The following is a 26185-nucleotide window of genomic DNA, read 5'->3' on the forward strand; positions in this document are numbered from 1 at the left end:
ACGAAGGACACATAAGTGCATGCTACCCAGGAAGTCTTTTACAAATTTTAGAATAGGTGCTTTCCAGTTGCCCTCATAGTTCCCTTCAAAGTGTATTGCACAGCGTGTTCAGATGTTAAGGGTGATTCCAAAGCCTAGGGAGTGAAACTCCAAAACCAGCCACTCAGTATTGTGCTCTCAGATTCTTTATCCTTTAAACCAGGTGCTGTTTGTGCACCAGTTACTGAAGCTTAGTCTGTACTGTGGTTGGTTGAATCTGTGGCCAGCCAAGTTTGCTAGCATAGCAGGGTACAGCTCATAGCATCACAATTCTATTTTTATATTTGTGTGTGTCACGATTGGCTCCTCCTAGTTGTCCATGTGCTTTTGTTTACTTGTCCATGTGCTCCCTGTCCTGCCCCCTTGTTTCTAGACTTCAGCCTTGATTGTATCCACCTGTGTTTGCCACCTATGTCTTATCCCTTGTCATCCCTATTGTATTTAAGCCCTGTGTTTTCCCATGTTAGGTTGCTGGTGTTTGTTTGGTACGGTAGTGTTTAGTATTGTTTGGTGTTGCATCTTCTAGCCCCTGTTATATTTCCTAGTCTCTGTTTTTGTGCTTAGCCTGTGTTCCTTTGTCATGTCTATACCCTGATCCCTCTGTGTTGGCTCATTGACCCTGGACTGTCTTGACCCTGAATATGGATTTGCCCATAATAAATCTCCGAATATGCTTCCACCTCCCTCCTCACTCCCAAACGTTACAGAGTGACGTCAACACCAGTCTTTGAATGTGTGCTCTCAAACACAAGTCTTTATCCTCTGCACTTTATCCGGCACTATACACTTGCGTTTGCTCAGCCTAGCAAGCTACAGTTTGAAACCCTACAGAACCATTTCAGATTTCTGTCACTCCAGCACCAATCAATCGACTTTATTCTTGCTGTTATAAGTTTTTATCATCTATACATGTGATAGCAGAGCAGCAGTTAGCCAAATCAAACCTGTACTGCAGTGTTTGAATCTCTTCTGCTAAGCTAAACTAGCCAAAAGAGAGGAGTTGGCTTTAGCTCCAAACCACAGAACAGGTTCGGTTTTGGCTTTCTGTCCTCCCAACACCAACAACTCTACTTCACTTCCTCAGATTTGAGTTATTATCATCTAAACCTGCGTCAGTAATGCTTTGCTAGTCAGAATCTAACCTGTTATGTGGTGAGCAGAACTGGAAGCATGCTAGCTAGTGCTAACTAGCGACTTCCTCCTGGTTATCAGTGCCATTTAACATTTAGAAACTGGTGTTAGGTTGAAGCTTTGAGATTTAGTGAATGGTGGTTTCTGTGCTTTACAATCACGCACTGCTTTAATTTCTTATAAATTCCTATGAGCAAACTGAACTTCATTGCTTTTAGGTTTGAAATAAAGCAGCAATACTGACATAAACATGGAATCACTCAGTAAATTGCTATGTCGTTATGTCATCTCACATGTTTAGCCCGGTTTTAAGTGTTCCGTGTTGAACCATGTCTGTGTGGAAAAGTCAGTGGAATGGTTACCCTGCATGATCAGTGTAAAAAAAGCCAATGTGATAGGCTCAGTTTCTCAGTAGCCGACATGTACTTACCTATCTACGACATCTACTGTGTATGAGAGGAGCAGTAGCAAAGTTTTTGGATGCAGTGCGGATCCGGAACACCTGCTATAGCACTACGTAACTTTGAAGGAGTGGGCATGAGACCCCTTGCTAGAATACTTTACAGCATCATGTCACACATCAACAACTCACGAAGTAGCTCAGTATTCCCAGCATGGACATCATGGCAGAGGCTGTGAAGAGACCGAAGAAGATGTTGTCAGAGGAAGTGAGGAAGAGAATAAGAGAGACTGTGCAAGAGATTGGACAAGAGTAAATCTTGGACTGGCTTTTACTCATTGGTGAGAGCTAAAAAAAGGGATAAAAGAATGCAAAACTGCCTCATGGCTAATGGTAGTAAATAGAGTATACATCCCTGCCAGTGTTATTTAATAAGATTGCAACACTTATCTGTGTCTTTGCTGCCTCACACACTTTTGTATTTTTTCCAGATACAAAAAAATCATCTAACACTCACTCCCATTTCAAGGTAGCATGCAAAGGAATAAAGTCATCTCATGGCAAAAAGTTTGGGTCAAACAAAAAGTCAGTCTTTGCCTCACCAAATAAGTCTTGAAAGTTTGCAGCATCCTGTGATATAATCCTGTAATATTACTCTACCTTGTAGTGCTTTTTTTTCTGATCTTGTCTTTGCTGGTTTTATGCAAAATTCTGTCTCGCCAGCAGAATCTGACTCCCTTTAGCATGCATGTGCATCACGCAGGCATATGGAAGCTGCAGATTATACTCATGATTTATGTTATTTACACATAGAGACAACTGAAAACGCAATCTGTATCCATGTGCCTGCATGATACACAGTTGGATTCTGTATCCTTCAGGTTGTCAACGAATGCACATGTACAACTGTCCAAGAGCAAACAATAACAGTTCTCAGTTATGTGATGTTGAAGGTCTTGGTGGTTTACTAGGTTGTTATAGTTGGTAGGAGTCCAATTTTATCGTTTTTTCTTTTTTTGTTTTTTTTCCCCTTTCTTTATGGAAGTGGATTCTTTATATCTTTTACATATAATCTCATAAATATCTCCAGAAAAATTAATAACTTTTTCTTAATGGCCGTTTTGCCTGTAAGTGAAATGAAGCTTGATCTCTTGCTTTTGTACAGACCTTTATGTGGTGCAATGACAAAGTACATCAGACTTTAAAAAAGACATCAGACATTAAAAATGATTGTATATACATTTAAACAAATGACATTAATTGAGGTCACAAATTTCCATGAAACAGTATGAATACAGAAAGTGCACTGCAAAAGAGTGATTATTGGATGTGAATGGGAGCGAGGGCACAGATGGGATTGGTATTTCCTCTCTGGTGCACGTTCAACAGCATATGCTGAAACCACAAATCATGTTGATCAGGAAATGGTCCTGGCGGAATGTGCTTTGTAGTATTCATTTCAAATTCAATTTGAACCGGACGGCAAGTAGAACATTAAATTGTCAGAGAAAATCAGAGAATAAAAGACGGCCAGTCCAAGTGTTTCCTTAATGTACCTTTTCAGAGAAGCATGATCAACGTGTGATGGAGTGAGACCCTCTCTCCGGCTCTGCTTTTGACAAAGCACTTCTCGGTTTCTTGATGCATGGTTAACTGTACGCATTTAAACAGACAAAACACTTTCACATCAAGAGAGGCCTCCAGCAACATGCACTTTTTAGAAACATCCTTAGATAGACACAGAACCAAGGCAAGAGCCATATTTTCATATTCACCAGAAGCTCGAACCATTACAAAGGCAGGCACACACTCACAGACAAACATAAGCACTGTATTCAATCACAAACTCAAAGCCAGGGACATTTTCTTGTCCTGGTGACATGAGCATTCTTTTCCCTGAAGGTCACATCACCCTTTGAATAGAGTGCATTACGCATTAGTCATTTGTTCTAGTTTTACTGAGCAATTTTGTGTCCCCACAATAGTTCTGAACATCGTAGGTTTTGCCACTATGACTCACATTTAAAAGTAGTTCCATCCAATCAATCTTTCTTTTTTTTTGGGAAGGTATCAGCTCTGAAGGACAGTGTGAGGTTACATGGTGTTGCATATAATTGGGTGAAATAGTTTGAGAGCTCTACTGTTACACAAGGCTGACTTTATGCAAAGCCCTGCCTATTAATCATGGCACAAAATGTCAGTGACATCTTGGGAAGTATGCACACTTTACTGTCTACACAGGGAAGGTCTTTTTTTTTTTTTTTTACAAACTATGATTCCAAAATAGTTAGAGGAGTATGTAACATGCTGATGAAAGTAGAAAGCAATTTACTGTCATTTAAATGAAAGCAATACAAAGACAAAATGTTTAATATTTAATGTTTTACCTTATTAGCTATATTGTTTTTTGACAATTTACACTTATTCTAAAATTGATGCACATTCCAAAAAAGTTGGGCCAGGGGCAATGTAAGACTTGCAACATTGTGAAATGTTCAAAGAACATTTGGAATTAAGCAGCTGTGGCTGAGAGTAAAAGAGGGATCTGGAAATGCACTAGTTCTTTATGCAATGATGGGTGAAATCTCACCACTTTGCCAAAAAACATCAGCAAATAATCCAATAGTTTGAGAACAAAGTTCCTCAATGTGTGATTGCGCAGATTGATTTCACCCTGTACAGTGCACAGGGATGAGGTAAGTAGCTAAGTATTGTGCTACTTTTTGTAGTTAGCTTCAATTTCAGTAGCTAGTAGCTGTAGCTGCTACAGTTTTATGAAATGTAGCTAGTAGCTGTAGCGCCTACAAATTTTTTTGTAGCTATAGCGAAAATTTTACAATTTCACTGCATCAGCACCAAATTTGAGCAACAGGTCGGTAACTAGGCTGGTGGCGACTGTGCAGTAATGACTGAACCGCGGACAGTTCGAGCAAACGGGCACACCCCTTATGATCACCCTTTAGCTCAGGAGTTGCAACCGAAATGTTAAGAAGAGCCATTTTGTCCTTTCAACAAAAATAAAAACACATTAGGAGCCAGAAGGTTTTATGTCCGTTTGTCCATCTTGGCTGTAAGCATGTCTCAGAGAATATGCATCGCAGAAAACTTTTCCGCAAGTTTCTTGTAAAATGTCTCTCAATGTTTGACTTTTTATGAGGTTGAAGTTGCTTCTCATTCACCAGCTTCTCGTTTGAATTGTCCCGTTCCACCTTAAATGTACTGCTGTGCTATTCAAGGTGGAATGGGGAAAATTCAAGCGAGAAGCAGGAGAACAAGAAACTTCAGCTGTGGCAGCTGTTCAGTTGCTGCACCTTAATACATCAGGAAATCAACTGAGTGATTATAAATGCAAATAACTCCATTCATCTCCAAATTATCAATGTTCCTCTCCAATTTCTCTTTTTGCCATTTTGTTATCTGCATTGCTGTCTGTCCAGCAGTCTGCGCTGATCTTCAGGGTTAAAGGCTGAATCAGGCGTTCTTGTCACGATTGCGGACGATCCAAAGGACAAGAACTACACTTCCCAGACTCCTCTGGGAACTCCCGACGTTGAACTATTTCTCTCGTTGTTGTTCCCGGAGTCGGACTCCATTACCCAGACTCATCAGCGGAGTCTGAATGCCATGTCTGTACGTACACCATTCAGGCATAACGTTATGACCACCTCTTTGTTTTTACTCTCATTGTCCATTTTATCAGGTCCACTTACTGTATAGGTGCATGTGGCATGCCCCTGCCCCCCGGGCCCCGACGATGACGGCCGCTAGAGCCGACAGGAAGGCGGGGTCCGAACACCCAGCTGCGACGAACCTCGGCGAGGACGGAAGGGAGAAAGCCGCGAGTGTGCAGGGGGCGGAGCGCAAAGCCCGAGCTCCGCCAACGGACAAGAATGGCGGCGGGAGGAGGAGGACAACTACACTGGTGCCGCCAGAGGTGCCAGCAGAGGCACCAGAGCAAGGAGCGAGTCACGAGCGGCCGAGCTGCACGTTGGAGGCGGTAACGAGGAGGCGGACCCTGTGGATGTAAAGCCAGAGATGATGGCTCATCTCCTGCTGCACAGTTTGTGTGCAACAGAAGATGAGATATCGTCTGATAAAGGACATCCTCGAGTCCTTCATGATCTGATGAAGGACATTCAGTTTGGACTACAATAAATGTGAATGTAACATGTCATTTAATACATTTACACAGTCCAAGTAATTGTGCTGTGAATAAAGAAGCTACTATTAAGTCTTTAGAAATATATAAATGTTATGTAAAAGAATTGCATAAATCCTACAAGTACTTCTAATGTAAAAGTTATTTAATTCATTCAGGTTAATTGAACATGTGGAGAAATATAAATTACACCAGTAATTTAACTTTTGGGCTGCATATTGCCTTATGGACAACATATTTATCACAGATATTCATGCATTTCAACTTGACAGTGACCAAGCCACATTGTACATGTGTTCCTGACTACCTGCAGTCCAGATTAGTCTCATTGAAAATCAATGGCGCATTATGAAACATCAAATGTTATGTTTTTGTACTGTTTTTCAATTTAATACAGCTCAAACAGAATTTAGTGATTTAGGGATTTTTGTTTTAATTAGCATTTCACATACTGTCCCAACTTTTATTTGAAAACTTTGTTTTTCTGAAAAGCACTTTCTTGACTGACAAATTCCCTGTGATTATGTTTGACTCCAAGTCAAATGCCAGACCCTGCCATCACCAGCATCTGAAAGGAGCCCCTGTTTATAGAGCAGCTAGAATGTCAAAATGGCAAGCTAATGTATCTGAGTGCACGAAATGTGGCATTTCTCACCTGTAGATAGAAAAGGGAAAAAAATAACCCAAGGCGCAGTTGTGTCAGCCACTCATTTAAGAGTCAGAGTTTCTCTTTTGCTCCGAGAGATCTTTGACAAGGACACAGGCCCATTAGCTGCCATTCCTGCCTCGCTCAGACAATTTAGATATTCAAATATCCCCCCGCTTGGTGGAAACTGTTTGCAGTGAAGAGCTGAATTGGTAATATGTTATTAATCTCTTTCTCTCTGCAGTCTTTTCTCAGCACACCATCACCAACGTGTGACGCTGTCTGTTCCTCAGACGCTGGTCCGTGGCCTGATGTGCCATTGAAACAGGAAGGTCAAAATGCAAATTCACTCTCATTCTTCCTTCACCCTCTTCCCCACCACCCACCACTCTTCCCCCATCTCATGAATAGAGGCAGGGTCCCTGTTTTTTAATTATTCTGTCATCTTCAAAGAAATCCATGTCAAAACTGTTTGGCAGCCAGGAAAACCTGAGCTCTAAGATAAATGTTATTCATTTCTGTGACAATGTCTCTCTTCCCACCTCTCACCTCCCCTTCTCCCCAGTTCTACCACTGTGGGCTACCTATGGGGTAATTAGAATAGAGCAGTCTGCTCAGCATTGGTGGTAGACAGACGTGGTTTGGAACAAAACCACTGAAGGTTCATTAGAAATAATTGAGAGTGTACACATTAATGAACAATGGTACAAGTAGATGTAAACTCCTGCTCAAAATCCTGTAGTTTGGAATGGCTGTTTCCTATAATATAAGAGCAGTTTATTGCAGATACCTGTATAACATGATCCTATTATGATGCTAGTACTCTACAACTTCATAGATTTCAACAAATTTGTAGGAAGCTATAAATATCAGGACATTTTGATGTGTACAGAATGACTGTAATTTTTCATTCATAATGAATGAATGAAAAATTAGAATAATTAAAAATTAGAATAAAATTAACATCTGGAATGCCTTGTGTTTGTAAAGCTGCTATCCTGCTATTAGTTTCTAGTAATATGTAATGACAATTTACACACTTATTTTTGGCTTGTTCTAGACGTGGGCATCCATGTTTTATTTGGAACGCTTGAACCAGACATTATAAATTTTTTTTCTTTTATTTAGAAGTTTTACAGTGATTTTCAGTAAAGAGCCCTGAATGACAGCTTCCACTACTGTTTTCCTTTATAACAACTAAAACGTGGATAGACTGCAGCTGCTCATATTCACAGCCAGTGACATATCTAGGACTTCCGGAAAGCCTAGACACTCAAATGTAGGTTGTATATGTACAACCCCAATGCCAATGAAGTTGGGACTTTGTGTAAAACATAAATAAAAACAGAATAGGATGATTTGCAAATCCTTTTCAACCTATATTCAATTGAATACACTACAAAGACAAGATATTTAATGTTCAAACAGATAAACTTTATTGTTTTTTGCAAATATTCACTCATTTTTAATTTGATGCCTGCAACACATTCGAAAGGATTTGGGACAGGGGCAACAAAAGACTGGGAAAGTTGAGGAATGCTCAAAAAACACCTGTTTGGAAGATTCCACAGGTGAACAGGTTAATTGGAAACAGGTGAGTGTCATGATTGGGTATAAAGGGAGCATCCCTGAAAGTCTCAGTTCAACTGCGTGAGCAAATAGTCCAACAGTTTAAGAACGTTTCTCAACGTGCAATTGCAAGGAATTTAGGGATTTCATCATCTACAGTCCATAATATCAAAAGTTTCAGAGAATCTGGAGAAATCTCTGCAAGTATAGATCTACAACACCCAGAAACGCCGCCGGCTTCTCTGGGCCCGAGCTCATCTGAGATGGACTGACGCAAAGTGGAAAAGTGCCATGTGGTCTGACGAGTCCACATTTCAAATTGTTTTTGGAAATCATGGATGTCGTGTCCTCCGGGCCAAAGAGGAAAAGGACTGTCTGGATTGTTATCAGCGCAAAGTTGAAAAGCCAGCATCTCTGATGGGTTGGGGGTGTGTTAGTGCCCATGGCATGGGTAACTTGCACATCTGTGAAGGCACCATTAATGCTGAAAGGTACATACAGGTTTTGGAGCAACATATGCTGCCATCCAAGCAACGTCTTTTTCAGAGACATCCCTGCTTATTTCAGCAAGACAATGCCAAGCCACATTCTGCACATGTTACAACAGCATAGCTTCATAATAAAAGAGTGCAGGTACTAGACTGGCCTGCCTGCAGTCCAGACCTGTGTCCCTTAGGAAGCGCAAAATACGACAACAGAGACCCCGGACTGTTGAGCAACTGAAGTTGTACATCAAGCAAGAATGGGAAAGAATTCCACCTACAAAGCTTCAACAATTAGTGTCCTCAATTCCCAAACGCTTATTGAGTGTTGTTAAAAGGAAAGGTGATGTAACACAGTGGTAAACATGCCCCTGTCCCAACTTCTTTAGAACGTGTTGCAGGCATCAAATTAAAAATGAGTGAATATTTGCAAAAAACAATAAAGTTTATCCGTTTGAACATTAAATATCTTGTCTTTGTATTGTATTCGTTTACATGTAGGTTGAAAAGGATTTGCAAATCATCGTATTCTGTTTTTATTTATGTTTTACACAACATCCCAACTTCATTGGAATTGAGGTTGTACAAATACTTACCACTTAGAAACAATAAATATGCATGTTTAAACTTGTTCTGTTGTATTTGCTGTACATGCTGTTTTATTTCTCTTATTTTTTCTTATTTTTCTAATTAGGGACAGGGGCTGCAAACTGGCTTTATCTAGAAGCCCTATGTATGTTGCAAATATACATATGCCCTATATACATTGTAAAACATTCTGCAAAAAAAAATTTCCCCAAAGCTCAAAATAGTGCACACTTGTAGAACTGACCCTGGGGATAGAAGCTTGGGAGGTGTGGCCAATTTGCTTACAGGACATTAGAAAAGCACTGGAATGCAGTGCAGTGAGCAGACACAAATTCCACCAAAAGTGCTTGAAAAAATGCTGCTCAGATGCCTTCATGTTGTTCATGGTCTCCATGTTGTTCCACAGAAGGAGAGGAAATGTACTATTCATTTAAACAAAAAAGAGAATCTCACTCTGACAAGTGTTGATCTTTTTTATTGACCTTTTCTAATGTTGTCATTGCTGTCTAATATTTCTAAGACAGTATCTTGATTAATTCATTACATGCAGGTGACTGGTTGACTGTTTAAAGCATCTTTGCTGACCAGTGAATGAGCTGAAGGTGATGCTCTCAGACAGATGTAATATGCCTGGCTTTCTGGCCTGTTTGATTTCGCGCTGCACTTCTCCGCCAGCAGGTGTGGCATCAGTGCAGGATGCAGAGCCAAGGTCACCAGGATTCCTCACTAATAAATAGCGTGGAGAGGGAGCGGGCCGTGCAGTGGGTCTGCCACACGATTCGCCACATACATCAACTCCACTGAGCAGAAAATTGAAATGGAAATCGGAGCCTTGAATGAGCGCGGATCCCATTGTCCCCGGGACATGGACTTTCATGATTTATGATTTCTTTTAGGGCTGCTGGTGCCCACTCGCCACTTCATTTTATGTCTGTGCTGGACAGGTGAGTTCAAGTGAAACTTTGAATGAGAGTGTGATTCCGGATCCCTAGATAGAATATGATGACTCTTCAGTTGGACTAGGAGGCCATCACTGGGCACTGAGGATTAATAAAGGAGAAGATATTGCTCTTCTTCAAAAAGAAAACCCAATAGCTGTGTGTACGATCAGAAAAGTGATGGGAACTCTGTTCCAAAAATGATGATGAAAAGCAATAAAGAGCAAAGTAATAAATGCACATTTATATGTCTATTTTACCAGCACATTTTATTCAGTTCCATAAAAAAGAGAATATTGAAAATGATATGATGCAATGAAAAAGAATCAGTCTGAGACACATTATAGAATCTAAAGTTATATATTTTATATGATAATGAAATCATTTCACTTAATTTGACAATTTGTCGTGTATCTCTAAAATAGTAGCTTTACAGCAGAAGAAAGAAACACTCTTAACTTGTAATGAAAGGTAATGTAACTTTTTCCCCAACTGTGAATCATTTCTATCGGTCTGTTCATCATAAACTTTTAACAGAAATCAACTGCACCTTTCAAGGAGTGTCTAGAAGGAGTGTCTGGATACTTTTGGAAATATGGATTTTGTTGCTGCTTCTATGCTGTTAGCTTTCTTTCTACCCTCTACCTGTCACAATTCTGGTTGCTGTTTTAAGTGACAGTACAGTGACAATTGAGCTTTTAAGCTATTTACCTGTAAGTTACACAACAGTGTGTTTGATCTTTGGTATTAAACTGTCAGTCAGTGAGGTAATATAAGGGGGAAAAAAATCATACTCTACAGTAATATTTCAAATTCTGAATTGAATGTTTCATTAGTCAACCACAGAATTACTGGCATTATTATTATTATTGCCAAAGTTGTGCTGCATTGACCAATGTTTGCGGATGTCCAATTACAGTATCTCATGTAAAATTTTCAAGGTGTAGATTTATTTATAGTAACAAAGGACATTAGATAAAATTTTTGCATCTGTTGTTCATAGCTGATGATTCATAGCTAGAAAATCTAATGGCATGCACAGCCATTTATGGGCTGTGGTCTTATGGTTGCCCCTTTTTTATTTATATTTATACAGCTTCACTAGGTTGCTAATATTGATTAATCTTAGACATTAATCAGCTACATTAGAAAGGAAATGTGAAGAATATGTGCTGCTTTCACAAGAATTTACTCAAAGCTTTGTAATAGCTAAATTTGGGAGCTAGTTTAACCTGCTTGTGTCCATATCTATAAGTTCCTTTGGTCTATATGTTCTCTGAGCTTGCCTGAGCACAATTATTTTCAAATTGATCAAAGACATTTGGGTAGAAAAGATGTTTTTGTTACTCATCATATTAAATTGTGCCTTTGGGTGACATGGGACTGCTGTTTTTTTCAACCAATAGACAAAAAAAATCCAAACCTGGTTATGAAAATTACATGTCATAAAAAATGAGTACTGTAAGAATTTTCATACAAGGTAAAAGTAAACATAGATTGGAAGTTTTTTTAGAATCAGAAACACTTTTTTCACCATGTTGCACATACAAAAAAGTTGTCTTGGTAAGTGCACACTCCTATGACATGTAACATACTAAACAGACCAAACAGCACACAGACTTAGCAAGTGTTTAACTAAAAGAAAAATTAAATGAAATACAACAAAGAGAATAAAGAATAAAAAGAGCCATGTGAAAGGAGCTAAAGATACAGTATGTGGAAATCTGTACATGTGAATGAATATATTTACATATAGCGTTGTAAAAAAGTACTTGCACCTTACACAATTTCTTCTATTTTTGCTAATTTGCCATATTTAAATGTTTCAGATCATCCAACTAATTTCAAAATAAGATAAATATAACACGAATAAACACAAAATGTAGCCTTTAAATGATTATTCCATTGAATTTATCCTTCAGTTGGACTAGGAGGCCATCACTGGTATTTAGTAGCTAAGGGGGCAATTACCTTTTCACAGAGAGCCAGGTAGGACTGAACAGCATATTTCCTTCAATAAATAAAATCATCCTATAAAAACTGTGTTTTGAGTTTACTTGGGTTATCTTTGTCTATTAAAAGTAATTTGATTATTTGAAAGATTCAAGTGACAAATATGCAAAGAACAAAAGAAATACAGGAGGATGCAGACCACAGCGTTGTTTACAGGTCTGAGTAGGCATATACTAAAAATGCTATGCTAACTATTATACGCAGAATATTACAGAAAGATATGAAGATTTTAAAAATGTAACTTCTGTATTCTGCTCTTTTGGCTATGGAGAGCATTTAGGAGCACATGTTTGCTGCTGTATCAGGAAACTGCTGCTCATAAACAGACTCATCACCGCTGTCAGTGAGGCCCACCATAAGAGTGGCATCTGCAAACTTCATAGCTGGTGACACAGTCAGTGGTGTAGAGACTAAAGATAAGGGTTGAGAGTACACAACCTTGTATATGGTATACCAGTACTGAGGGTCTGGGGGTCTGACAAGTGTTTTCCTAGCCGCACCTGCTGTCTCCTACAGACAAAATGTTGTAGCATGAAGTGCAAGGCCAAGTTAAATGTGTTGCCAGAAGACCTGATAGCTCCATGTGTGAACTGCAGCAGATCCAACAGATGGTTTGTAATGGTTTTCTCGGGGTCTAGGACCAGGTGTTTAAAGACCTTCATGTCTACAGAGATCAAGGCTACTGGTCTGAAGTCATTTAGTCTAGTATTGTTTTTTTTTTTTTTTTTTTGGGTGGATTGATGGTAGATATTTTGAAGCATGTGGAAACAGAGCAAAGTGCCAGGGATTTGTTGAAGATGTTGGTGAAAACTGGTCCTGGTCATTGCTCATGAAAATGGGGGGAGGGGGGTTGCACAGACGTGAAAGAGCCAGGGTGGGGGAGAATGGCAGGCAACTGGCAGGGAAAGCCTGAAGAACATCTTTTGTGCATTCAAATGTGCAGTAGAACCCCTGTACTTAAAATGCAGCTGTCCTTGCAGAAGCTGATATGGCACCACAGTGTCTGTGTATTAGTCCATGATCTCTGCTGCCTTTCGAAAACAGTCCAGTTCATGGTTCTAAAGCCACCCTGTAGCTTCTCAAACTCTCAACTCATCCACCTCCTCACTGTTGTGAAGACAGGCTTGTTGGTTTTGAGTTTCTGTGTTTATGTTAGGATGAGGCAAGCAAAACTGTGATCTGAAAGCCTGAGAGCTGAGTACATGACAGTGTGATAAGCATTTTTAACAGTGGTGTCACAATGATCGAAAATTTTCTTTTCTCTTGGGGCACAAGTGACATGCTGCTGTCTGTGCTTGGGCATCTCTTTCACTGACACAGTTAAAGTTTCCCAGAATGATGAACACTGAGTCCGGATTCCCTCTTTCCCCCCAGGATCCAAATGGAAAGAGGAAAAATCTTTGGGAGAATAGAATGGTTTGCAGTTGATGAGAAGTGACTATAGATGAGGAGATGATTTTAACAGTACCATGATGGGCTCCCAAGTGGCGCAACCATCTAAGCGTTGGATCGCAAGTTCGATCCGCTACAGTCATCTGTAGCCGGGAGTCCAAGAGAGCACAATTGGCCTCGCTCTCTCTGGGTGGGTAGGATGGCCCTCCCCCCTCTCCCTCCATCACTCAACGCGATACTAGTCAGCGCAGGCGTCTGTTAGCTGATGTAACAGATCTGGCGGTTAGCGCTTTCCTCCGAGCGCATTCGGCTGTCCCGTGACGTTGCGTGAGCGGCAGTTTGAAAAGAAGCGGTGGCTGGTTTCACAGGACTCAGTTGAAGCCTGTGCTGCCTTCACCCTCCTAGCATTGGTAGTATACTGTGATTGGGGGAGTCCTAACTAGTGGGTGGAGTTGGAAAAGACTAAATTGGGGAGAAAATCGGGTAAAAAAAAAAAAAAAAAAACACACTGGACACCGCTCTGTGCAGCACGGTGTCCAGGGTCAGCTCAGAAAGCCAGAAGGCAAATTACAAAGTGCTTGTTGGTTTTTGTTTAGTAAAAGTAATTCTTCCATTTTACTGCATTGAGATTGGACAGAAATAAAGACAGTAAAGGTGTACAAAACCCAGGCTGTCTCAGTCTTACTCCTGCTCTTCTGTCTCTTTGGCCAGATTCAGCAGAGCCAGAACACTTGTTGTGAGGACTTCCAAAAACTCTGAAGGTTTTTGAATAAACTCCAGAGTAATATCAGGTGAAATGGTGCCCATGAAGGTCAGTAACTTTTCCCTGTTCATAGGGCAGACAAACAAAAACAGAAAAAATGTTCAAGCATCTCACCGTGGCTGCCATTTGCGACGCCATCTTGATCTTCATCACATTAGACCACTTTAGACCACTTTTGTCCAAAATGTCTTCAAAGAGGGCCATATCAGACCATATCAAAATGTCTGAGAGGCAAAATATAATTAACAAATTATTCAAAACATGAAAAATACAACCATGTAGAGGAATTAATTGAACCAAGCATCTTGCTCACGATCCATTATGAGAAGTTGGAGATGACCCCTTAAATGCATATAAATCTGCCAGTAGTTGAGTTATTGTCTGCGCATGTTCGTGCTTTTCAGGGTGAAACATATCAGCATGCACAATTCGCTTTGTTAAAGTTTTGGTTCTGCCAGACTAAGTTCTAAATGTTAAGGTTATGATTTATGGCTGTAGTCTTGACTGAACATTGTTCAGTAAATTAAGCTGCTGGGCTATTCAGAGTAAAAAGGCTCCTAAACGTTAACGCTAACTTTTACCACAGTGTAGTGCATTTTACTGTAATATTTACAGAACTGCTGCCACCATCAGGTGAAAGGAAAAACTCCAACATACCAGCTGGCGGGTCACTTATAAAACATTCTAAAACAGAAGCCACGTGCCAATTAAAATCTTATCCACAGCCCACATTTGGCCCTGAGGCCAGACTTTGGACATCCCTGCTGTAGACCAATCACAAGTTCTATGGCATTTTTAATTATCATACTAAATGTAGCTGTTAGACATAAATTCCAATTAGGTTCCTTGCTGCAGCAGTTCAACAACAGCATTATCTATCAACAATAAATCAATTGTTTGACAGATTCATGACACTTTTGATCATGATTGTGGACATATTACTATAATTTAGATAATTAGTAATTATTACAATGATATATTGAAAAAAAATGGTTGCAATAATTTGCCTCATAAACTCAAATAGTCTAAAAACAAAAGAGGATATGGCAGATTCTGGACATGAGAGAGAAGCACATTCCAAAAGAAGAAGTGCAGCTGGTTTTGGAACACGTAGAAAGTAGTAAGGATTTGTTGTTCCTAAGGCTCGCGCCAGTTCCACAAATGCTGACACAAAATGACACTGTATGCAGTGCTCACCCCAGATCAGCTACTGATGTCTGGACAAGTGGCAGGACTTCACTGGTCTGTCTAAGAAAAGAGCAGCAGAGCAGAAAAGAGAGCGGCTTAAGACAGGAGGAAGCCAGCTGGCATCATTGTCACTCACTCTAGAGAAAGAGCAAGAACTAGCAGTATTTGAAGCATGTGTCCAGCAGGGAATATGTGGAGGGATAGATGCCTCTGGCAATAAATTTCCAGCCACATCTTCACAGCCTGCTTCTCTTCTCAACTTCAACACCAACTGCCCCGCTGGGACCTCCTCAGACTAGCCCACATTTATTTTGGCTTTTTCATTTATTTGCAATGTTTACTTTTTTGATGAAATGGGGGAGTGTGCATTTGGTTCAAGTATTTAAGGAAGATTAATATATTTTTGTACAAGTAACCTACAAACCTCTGCTACAGCTAAAAAACTTTCTGAGCACCCACAGTTTATGAAAAATTCAGCAGAAAGCAGAGTGACTGCAAATGTAACAACTAAACTAATAAGCAGGGTAAACTTCAATAGACAGAAGGGCTAGATGTAACAGTAGCTAAAGAGTCTGGCAAATCACTGCAAAACAGAATGAATACGAAACAGGCTGGATTCACGAAAGCTTTCTTAAGAAAAACATGCAAAGGTTCTTAAGACAAACAATAGGAATGTTCTTAAATGTAGTTCTCAATGAAACTTCAGAAGTTCTCAAATATTCTTATGAAATATAAAATCATTTTCTTATGAATAAAATTGTTTTCTTATATAAGCTACATTGAATTTTGCCATGTACCATAAATGACATGAGATACATTTCGAATTTGTATTAATTGTTATATTCCTTATATATCTATATCTGATGGTGGAAGATCATCCTCATTGGAAAATACCATAATTGTAGGGTGACGGACGAGGAAGAGGAGCAGCAGAGGCAGCATCCGTGATAAATTTAGATGCTCAACTCGTCAACTCTCACAGCCTGAGATGTGTGAGTCTGTCATAAGATTAAGATAACATTTAGGAACATAATATTATCAAGAACACCACTTGTTCTTAGAATTATTCTTAAGAAAACAGTTAAGAAATGAGAATTCTTAAGGAGTTATTTGAAGAATAACAATTTCTCATAACTTTTTTCTTAAAAATGAAGTTGAAGAAAAAAACTCACATTTAAAAAGATATTTTTAAAGACACTTTTGTAAATCCGGTTCCAGATCTATGCTGTTTGAACAAGACATTCATAAAAATACATTCATCCAAAAATGAAAAGAGGCTGGTGAATGTGAACATTCAGCACAGTAGAACAGCAAATATAATTGAAATACAGTCACATATAAATGTGCTTAAATAATATATTTTTGGTAAATCTGTCAACATCTGGCAACATCAAATGTGGAGATTGGACTCGCAAGAGCCTTGCAAGCTCTCCTTGTGAATTAGTCACATGCTTCCATATGTTGCTACATTACAGCCACCAAGAGGGGGATTAAATTAGCATAGATGTGAATTCTGTCGCATACTGTATATATGCACAACTCAGTATTGAAAGCATACTTATTACATATTATATAAGTTACTTACCGTATGAAACTAGTTTTCACAGTGAATCTCCAGACGTTTGTCCGATTGCTGTCAAAATTAGCAGATGACGTTGCTATGGCAATACAAAAACGTGAATAAAGAAATGTGTACTTGTTCAACTATCCATGTCACAATTTACCCCGTGTTAGTTTGTGCCCCCTACATTAGGTAATCCTTCAACTCCCTTTTGGATAAATTAAGTATATGTACGTGCCTGTCTGTGTATCTATCAATCAATTGCATTGCCTCCTGTTTTAACACAGTATTAGACCCATGCTGGTCTTGGTAATTTACTGATGAGTTGAATTAGGAGTGGGAGAGTCAAATGAAGCAGTGTTGAACTCTTAACCTATTTCTGCAGGCCTCCCTAGTGATCATTCTTGTCACATAGCCTCCCCTCTCTGGGGAGACTCTACTTGGACTCTCCCTGATTCTGTGTTATGTTTCTGAGCCTCTTTCTTCGCATTTTGTACATTGTAGACCCCTGCCTGTTGTATAGACTGAGTATTGGAATGACCTTAATGAAGCCTCTGCAGCAGCCTGCTTCTGCTGGTGGAATGGAAATGGGTTTAGATATTTTTAATTGCTACTATAATTTTTGTCCCTCACAACCCTGTTATAACTAGGACACACTCCTGGCTCTGTGTATGTGAATTGTTGGGAGTCTGTGTTGAACTGCTAGAGAGCAATGAACAGTGATAAGTGACGGTTGAATCCCCTGCTGTGAAAACAATTAAGACAGACAGACAGTGCACCTGCAGCTTTTTTATACAAACAAATGCACACAATTTTTACAAATGCAGACTTGCTTGCTCAAAGTTCTAAATTCAGTTTAATAAAAATGTTCAATTGAAATATGCTATATTAGTATTACTGAAAAAAAGAGTAAATTAAACATGAAGCTCATAAATAATCATTACATTTCTTTGAAGATTGATTAAAAACCTATATAACTCATGTGAAAAAGGAATTCCCCCCAAACAGAAAAAATCTGATGATTCTCTAGATGTTTCTCTAGGATGGCGCATTTCACATCTAGGCACTCTAAACTGCAAAAAACAGCCCATTTTTGATGTCATGAAGAACCAACATGCTTCCATACATACCTTTTTGGCTTTCAGCAGTTTAGCTCCACCTATTCCCAATGACTATATTAGGAGCATTTCAGTCTGCTTTTTAAGTGATGCACAATACAGGCCAGCCAATCAGAACAGAGATCTTTTACATATCTCAACCTTAAAGGCAGAGTAATAAAATCAGCCTGTTTAATTCCGAAGGAGAAAGACAGGTTAGTAAATGCTCATGCAAAAATGAATTATGTGTTTTTGGCACATAAAACGACACAAAATAAATGGACCTCAGGGGAAAGAAATAAAATGCAAGAAAAATGCAGAATATGGGCTTTTTTTATTAGTTAGAGTTTTTAAATGATTATATACCATGTTGTTGCTTCCAGTGTTGAAGATAGAAAAAAACTTGATTTCTGAACTGACCATTCAAGACAATTTTTCCTAGCTTAAACTTTTTTCTTTCTGAGATGTGATTGTCTTTAAAGCAGCATGAAGACAGACTTGCTAAAGAACAACAGAAAGTACTGTATTAAAGTATAAAGTAGTACTGTATAAAGTACTAAAGGTTTCTGAGAAGTCATGCTGAATAATCTTAAAAAGGAGCGTACAATGCACTTGCTCATCCCAGTACTGTGCAGTATTGTATATAGCACAACACACAGGGGCAGCTTTAATCCAGAGTAGGCAATGAATGAAACATCAAAAGAAACTGAGAGATCCTCTTTCCTCTGACCCTGACGGCCTAATCAGCCTGGCCTTGCCTGCTGACACAAACAGAAGTAGAGGAACAGGAGGCAGGGGCTCATCACTGGAACCTACACTCAGTGCTTACCTAGCCACTGAGGCCAGCAGAGGCCGGCATTCTGCCCTCTTTCAGGCCTTGGCAGGAACGGGCCGGTCCCCTGTTCACAGTGGTGTTTAGCACTGCTGAGTCAGCACAACGCAGAGCCGTGGAGGGAGGGCGGACGGGCGCTGGCCGTGATGGACGAGGGTAGGGACCGAGAAAGCCCAGCTCAGAGACTCAAGACCACCACACCACTGTTCCATCCTGAGGGAAGGTGAAGGCAAAGACATTCTCAATAGTGAGCACTTACACATACCCACACACGCACACAGCAAAGGACAAAAGTCAGAGAAGGAAGTTTGAGAGTACATGAGAGAAAGCACTATATTCTAGGTTTGCAATTCCCAAGGGCCGACCAATACAAGCATAACCTAGTTTAGAATCTCAATATAGCATCACAGCTCTGAACAGGATGCTTTGGAAGATGCTGTCTGTGATAGTTCTGACATCAATTTTAGAGCAGTCACTGCAGTCCTGGAGGTGACTATGATCTCCAGATATATTCTCAGTGTCTATATAATTTAGCTCAAAAAGCTACTAGACAAAACTAGTGACAAAATTGTGGTGACAGTGCATGAAGCATACATTAACTCTCATAAAAAAACAGGGCAAAAGCTCCATCACTTTACACGCAACCTAATAATCCGTCAACAATCCGACAAACAGCTCAATCAGAATAGAATACGTCCATGTAAACACCTCAATCGGAATAGTCTAGTCTAATTTCTGTCGGATTGAACGAGGTGGGTAGCGTTAAACCTCTAAATAATCCGTTAAATAGAAGAAGAATAGCCGTGTAAACGCCTGAATCCGATTACACTCCAATCGGAAAGTGTGAGTACGTTCTGCGCATGCGCGGCGCGTCACGGCGAGAAGTTTATCCCGTTCAGCATGGCGGAGCAGAAACTGCTCTGCAGAGGAGACGAGGTTTATACGCTGAGCTTTAAAAGACGGCGGTGGGACGGACGACCAACTTCTGTGTCTCAGAGCACGACGTCTTCATCTCGCCGCTTCCATATGAAGTCTGACATCAGCTTAATACACAAGCGCACTAACTGGAAACTCATCTCACGCTGACTGGACCTCACGTGATGTTCGCTGTCATGGTAACGTTTACTCTAAGCACTACACGCATGCGCGTCATTTTGCATCGGATTACTTGTAGCGAGCATGTAAACCAAAAAAATCCATCAGACTGTTGAATAGAGTGAGCATATAAACACCTCAGTCTGAATCTGTAATCCGATTGTATTCAACTGGATTGGCAGCAATTTTTGATACCCTTTAGGTATATAGAGAATGTAACAGCTGCACCTTATTCTGTTGCAGTTTGTTGACTCCAGACTTTTTGTTTTGTTTTTTTTATGTATGTATGTATTTTATGGTGGATGTGTGTAGCATTTTAAGAAACCAGAAGTGATCTGGATCTTTGTCTTCGTGGGTGAACAAGCAAGTCAACTTCATTTATAAAAATAAAGTGTTCTAATTGTATTTAAATGCTGTTTTGTAGTTTGACAGTTGGAAATTATTTTTTGGCATAAAAAAGCTGTAGTTGTGTTGCCTGTTTCATCTCAGCATGGCTGTCTTTATGGAGAGGTGAGAGGTTCTCAATCTCACTCCTCCCCTTTCGCATCTCATTGCTTGCTAGCAGCTCAGCACAGTCGTAAAACTGAGCACGGAGCCAGTATCCGAGTTAATCTTTATATAATTATTTATTTGATTATATTAGAGTTGATTTCCATTCCGCTGGCAGAATAGCTGCTGCAGAAAGGAATTTATTGTATTTATTGCATGTCCTGTATAAAAATGAAATTGGATTTCTGTTGGTTGATTTATCAAAATAATGTAGATACAATGTAAAGAACAGCTAGTGTTTGGGAATTATGTTAAAAAAATGAATGAAATAAAAATGGAGACACAAGATTTTGTTCTGACAACAAAAATATACTGTACCATACTGTACCATATCCTTGTCAATTGTATATATAGTAGTAGTATTACACTGAATGTATTCACTTGTACACTAAACACTGTATTAGCCCACACATTTTGTTGTATTCTGCACATGGTATTACACAGCGCTTCATTGTATATACCATTCTGCAATTGCACCCTCACATCTATGCATATAGCATTTTACACTGCTGTTATTTTTCTTAGTTTACGCTTCTATAGTATAAGAATTTTATTGTATGTTTGAATTTCCTGTATTCTATATATTTCTCTTGGGAAACTTAATGCTATGTACCTTTAAAAGTCATTTAAGGTACACAATTGGACCTTAAACACCATGTTCTACCTTCAAGGCTACATTTACTTTGTTTGTCCCTTGGGGCAGTAAAATCTACCTGGACCGTACCCTTTTTCCCCTGATAGTGTTGCAACAATGGTCCTATGATGATATACCATCATGAAGCGGGGATGTCCTGGGCTGCAGCAGTGAGTTAGGGAGGGGAAGCTGTGTGGGTTTTGGAGCTGATGGAGGGTTCCTCTTCTCTCACACCATCTGCTGAGGAGCAAGGTGCGTGAATGCACTGCTCCAGCTCCATTAAGCTGCTCGCTGAGGGGAGGCACTGGGCCGCCGCTCTGGAGACTACAGCAGGGAGCAGACTAATGACCAGCTGACTTCATTAGCATCATCGACAGCAAAATAGGCACTTTTTCTTAAATGATGATTCTATACTGCAGCTCTCCACCTCACTCCACAGAATACTTCTGGCTACCTTTAAAGTGGTGAAGAAGAGTATTTACAAGATTCCCACAGATAGAAAATGTCTTTACTGAAAATATTTTTACAATTAGAGGCCCTAAGTTGATGCTTGAAGACTGGGTTAAACAGAGTCACTGTGTATATCAAACTAACTGAGCATATTTCTGTAGTTAGAAACTGACCAATGATGAAACCCTAGAGGACCACAGAACTTATCAAGTTGGACATTCTAAAAAGACTGGTGGTTAGTGACTATGACATGCACTCAGGCCATTTTGTCTAGACGCTATCAGATCCAGGTACCAGATAGATACACATTTTAGTTCTACAATTGCAGATTGTGGTTCATCTGTTTCTCTACATCATTTGTAAGCCCATTTTTCCAATTCATCAATGGTCAGAGCACCAGCGCACCACCAATGAGCAGGTAGGTGTACGCACACTGTTGTGAAGAAGTATTTGCCCCTCACCCAATTTCTTCTATTTTTGATCCATTGTCACTGATTTTAATATAAGGTAGAGACAACACAAGTGAACACCAAATGCAGCTTTTAAATGATCGTTCCATTCATTGAAGATGAAGATTTATTCCAGACCTATATCACCCGTGTGAAAAAGTAATTGCCCCTAAACCTTATGCTGCCCTTGGCAGTAACAACTGTAATCAAACATTTGCGATAACTTGAGTCTTTTACATCGCTGTGGAACAATTATGGCCCACTGCTCTCTGTAGAATTGTTTTAAATCATCTACATTAGAGGGTTTTTAAACTTGAACTGCCCATTTAAGGTCTTGCCACAGCATCTCAATGGAATTCAAGTCAGGACTTTGATTTGGCCACTCCAAAAGCTTAATTTATTCTTTTGAGCCATTCAGAGGTGGACTTGCAACTGTGCTTGAGCTTTAGGTCACAGACTGAAGGGCGGACATTCTTCTTTAGGATTTTCTGATAGAGAGCAGAATTCATCATTCTTGAATAAAAAATGCTGTTTAGCCTTGCCTGGCCCTATGTCAAAAAACAATTGTCCCCTTAGCTACTAAATCAACCAGTTAACCAAATTTAGTTGACCACTGGATCCACTTTCACAACCCACACCTGGGCATGATTATTGCCAGACCTGTTGAATCTAAACATCACTTAAATAGAACCTGTCTGGCAATGTGAAGCAGGTTAGAAAGTCTCAAAAACAGTGGTGGACAGCAACTATGTAAATGTAATTTTAAATGTAATTAATTTTTTTTTATGTATATGTAACTCGAGCTAAATATCTTACTTTTACTCCACCACATTGTGCAAATTCTGTACTTCCTTTTGGCTTATGTGTGCATAAAAACGTAATGTCAAAACAAAAGAAGCGTGAAGCAAGAACACCAATTAGGGCACAGCACACACTTTGCTTTGAGCTTGTTTTGTTGGTCATACTGACTCAGTGCAAGCACATGGTTCAACGTCAGTGCAGCAGAGTAAAATTTTGGGAGTGTCTGTTCAACATAAATGATGGAACTAACCCAACTTTGCGTAAATAGACCTCAATATAGAAATATGTACACATATGCAGTCGTGACTTGCATGTTTCTTTTTTCTGACTTTATACAAACACTATTTCATGTTAAATATAAATTAGCCAAAAACAAATTTACTATATGAACAGAGACCTCCAGATGTAATATAGTAAAGGAAAACTCATTTGTGACCCTGTGTTTAAAATTTTTATTAAAGTTAAACCTGTAACTAAGTTGCAAATAAATCGTAAACTGAAACTTTGCTTGTTCACAAAAGGTTATTTATTTCATCTTGCCCTATCCACTGCCTCCTCTACGTTTACACCAACCATCTCCATGTCCACCTTCAATACATCCATAAACCTTCTCTGAGGTCTACCTCTTCTCCTTCTGCCCGGCAGCTCCATCTCCAACATTCTTTGACCAATATATCCACTATTCCTCCTCAACACATATCCAAACCATCTCAACCTGGCCTCTCTGGCTTTATCTCCAAACTGCTCCACCTTCACTGTCCCTCTGATCTGCTCATTTCTAATCTTGTCCATCCTTGTCACTCCCAACGAAAATTTCAGCATCTTCATCTCCGCCACCTCCAGCTCAGCCTCCTGTCTTTTAGACAGAGCCACAGTCTCCAAACCATACATCATAGCAGGACGCACTACTGTCTTCTAAACCTTTCGTTTCACTCTTGCTGCTATCTTTCTGTCACACATCAGCCCTGACACCTGTCTCCACCCACTCCATCCTGCCTGCACCCTCTTCTTCACCTCTTTTCTACACTGTCCATTGCTCTGGATGGTTGACCCAAGATATTTGAAGTCATCCACCTTTACGACCTCTACTCCTTGCATCTTCACCTTTCCACCTGCCTCCCTCTCATTCACATACATGTATTCCGTCTTGTCTCTACTGACCTTCATTCCTCTCCTCTCCAGTGCAAACCTCCACCTCTCCAGATTCTCTTCCACCTGCTCTCTACTCTCACCACAGATTACAATGTCATCTGCAAACATCATGGTCCATGGAGCCTCCTGCCTGACCTCATATGTCAACCTTTCCATCACCATTGCAAACAAGAAGGGGCTCAAAGCTGATCCCTGATGTAACCCTACCTTCACCTTGAAACCATTTGTCACTCCAACTGCATACCTCACCACTGTCTCACTATCCTCATACATGTCCTGCACCACCCTAACATACTTTTCAGCTACACCTGACTTCCTCATGTAGTACCACAGTTCCTGTCTTGGCACCCTATCATATGCCTTCTCTAGATCCACAAAGACACAATGCAGCTCCTTCCGACCTTCTCTGTACTTCTCTACCAACACTCTCAATGCAAAAACTGCATCTGTGGTACTCTTTCTGGGCATGAAACCAAACTGCTGCTCACTGATCTGAACCTCTCGCCTTAACCTTGCTTCAACAACTCTTTCCCATACCTTCATGGTGTGGCTCATCAACTTTATACCTCTGTAGTTACTGCAGCTCTGCACATCACCCTTGTTCTTAAAAATGGGGACCAGTACACTGCTTCTCCACTCATCAGGCATCCTCTCACTCTCCAGGATTTTGTTAAACAACCTGGTTAAAAAGTCCACTGCCTTCTCTACTAAACATCTCCATACCTCCACAGATATGTCATCTGGACCAACTGCCTTTCCATTCTTCATCCTTTTTAAAGCTGCCCTCACTTCCACCTTGCCAATTCTCTGCACTTCCTGATCCACTATCTCTCCCCCCGTTGTCCTCCTCTCTCTCTCGTTTTCCTCATTCATTAGTTCTTCAAAGTACTCCTTCCATCTACTCAACACTCTCTGTTCACTCACTAGTACATTTCCCTCTCTATCCTTTATCAGCCTAACCTGCTGTACATCCTTTCCAGCTCTATCTCTCTGTTTAGCCAAACGATACAAGTCCTTTACTCCTTCTTTACTGTCCAGCCTCTCATACAGCTCATCATAGGCCTGAGCCTTTGCCTTTGCCACCATTCTTTTCACTATGCGACTAGCCTCACAGTACTCCTGCCTACCTCCTTCATCTCTCTGGTTATCCCACTTTTTCTTAGCTGCCTTATTCTTCTGAATGCTCTCCTGGACTTCCTCATCCCACCACCAACTTTCCTTGTCTTCTTTCCTGCCCTTGCTTCCACCATCTAATTTTTTCGTCTTCACTCTCTTCCTCTACTTTGTTTCTAATCTCATTCTACAGACAACCACCCTATGCTGCCTTGCTACACTTTCCCCTGGCACCACTTTACAATCTCCAATCTCCTTTAGGTGGCATCTCCTGCTAAGGATATAATCCACCTGTGTGCACCTCCCTCCACTCTTGTACGTCACCCTGTGTTCGTCCCTCTTCTGAAAATACGTGTTCACCACAGCCATTTCCATTCTCTTTGCAAAATCTACACCTAGTGCAGTCTGAGGGATTAAAGGTCAAAGCATTCAATACTGTTTTCCGGCCTTGCTGTTTAAGCACAGATTGCCTGAATCTTTTGATGATATTGTGCACCATAGACAGCGAAATACCTAAAATTCTTGCAAAGTCTCATTGAGGAACGTTGTTCTTAAACTGCTGATGCATTTTTAAGAAAAGTGGTAAGCCTTGTTCATAAAGGACTACCTATTCTGGAGGCCTTTTATACCCAAGCATCACTGCATCACCTGTTTCTAGAACATTTCACAATTTTGAGATTTTTTTTTGAGATGTTTGAAATTGCCTTTGTACTGACTTTCTTTGGAACAGGTTGCAGGCACCAGTTTCAGAATAAGAATATTTTTACAAAAATAATGAAGTTCAAAAAGTAAAAGATAAAATATCTTGTCTTTATGCTGTTTCATTTACATTAAGGTCTAAGTGAATTTGGAAAATTAATGTATTTGCATTTTACATACATCCCAGTTTTTTTGTAATTGGGTTTGTGTAGCCCATTACTTACTAAAACCTGTGAAACATTATGTGGTAGGTTCAAGCAGCAAGCAACAATGTCATCAGAGTGTTTGCAGACACAGTTTCTAACAGCAAAATGCTGTAAAATCCTGACATTCAAACACAGACTGATCACAAAACAATGCATCAAAAACAGGTCAGTTGTCAGACAGAGTCTAGTTAAACTTAGTCTGGGACTAAGAGTCACCAAGGGAAACAGAACCTGACAGC

General features: G+C 40.0%; 1 long non-coding RNA gene across 1 annotated transcript; it reads right to left on the minus strand.

Moving 5' to 3' along the window:
- Nucleotides 1-13839: 13839 nt before the first annotated feature.
- Nucleotides 13840-16295, minus strand: LOC119263601. The gene is made up of 3 exons (XR_005130377.1): nucleotides 16203-16295; nucleotides 15318-15368; nucleotides 13840-14183 (listed from the first exon to the last, which is right to left on the minus strand). It is a non-coding gene; the product is annotated as an uncharacterized LOC119263601 (long non-coding RNA).
- Nucleotides 16296-26185: the final 9890 nt, after the last annotated feature.

Source organism: Pygocentrus nattereri, chromosome 6 (genome assembly GCF_015220715.1).
Source record: "Pygocentrus nattereri isolate fPygNat1 chromosome 6, fPygNat1.pri, whole genome shotgun sequence".
Classification (NCBI taxonomy): domain Eukaryota; kingdom Metazoa; phylum Chordata; class Actinopteri; order Characiformes; family Serrasalmidae; genus Pygocentrus; species Pygocentrus nattereri.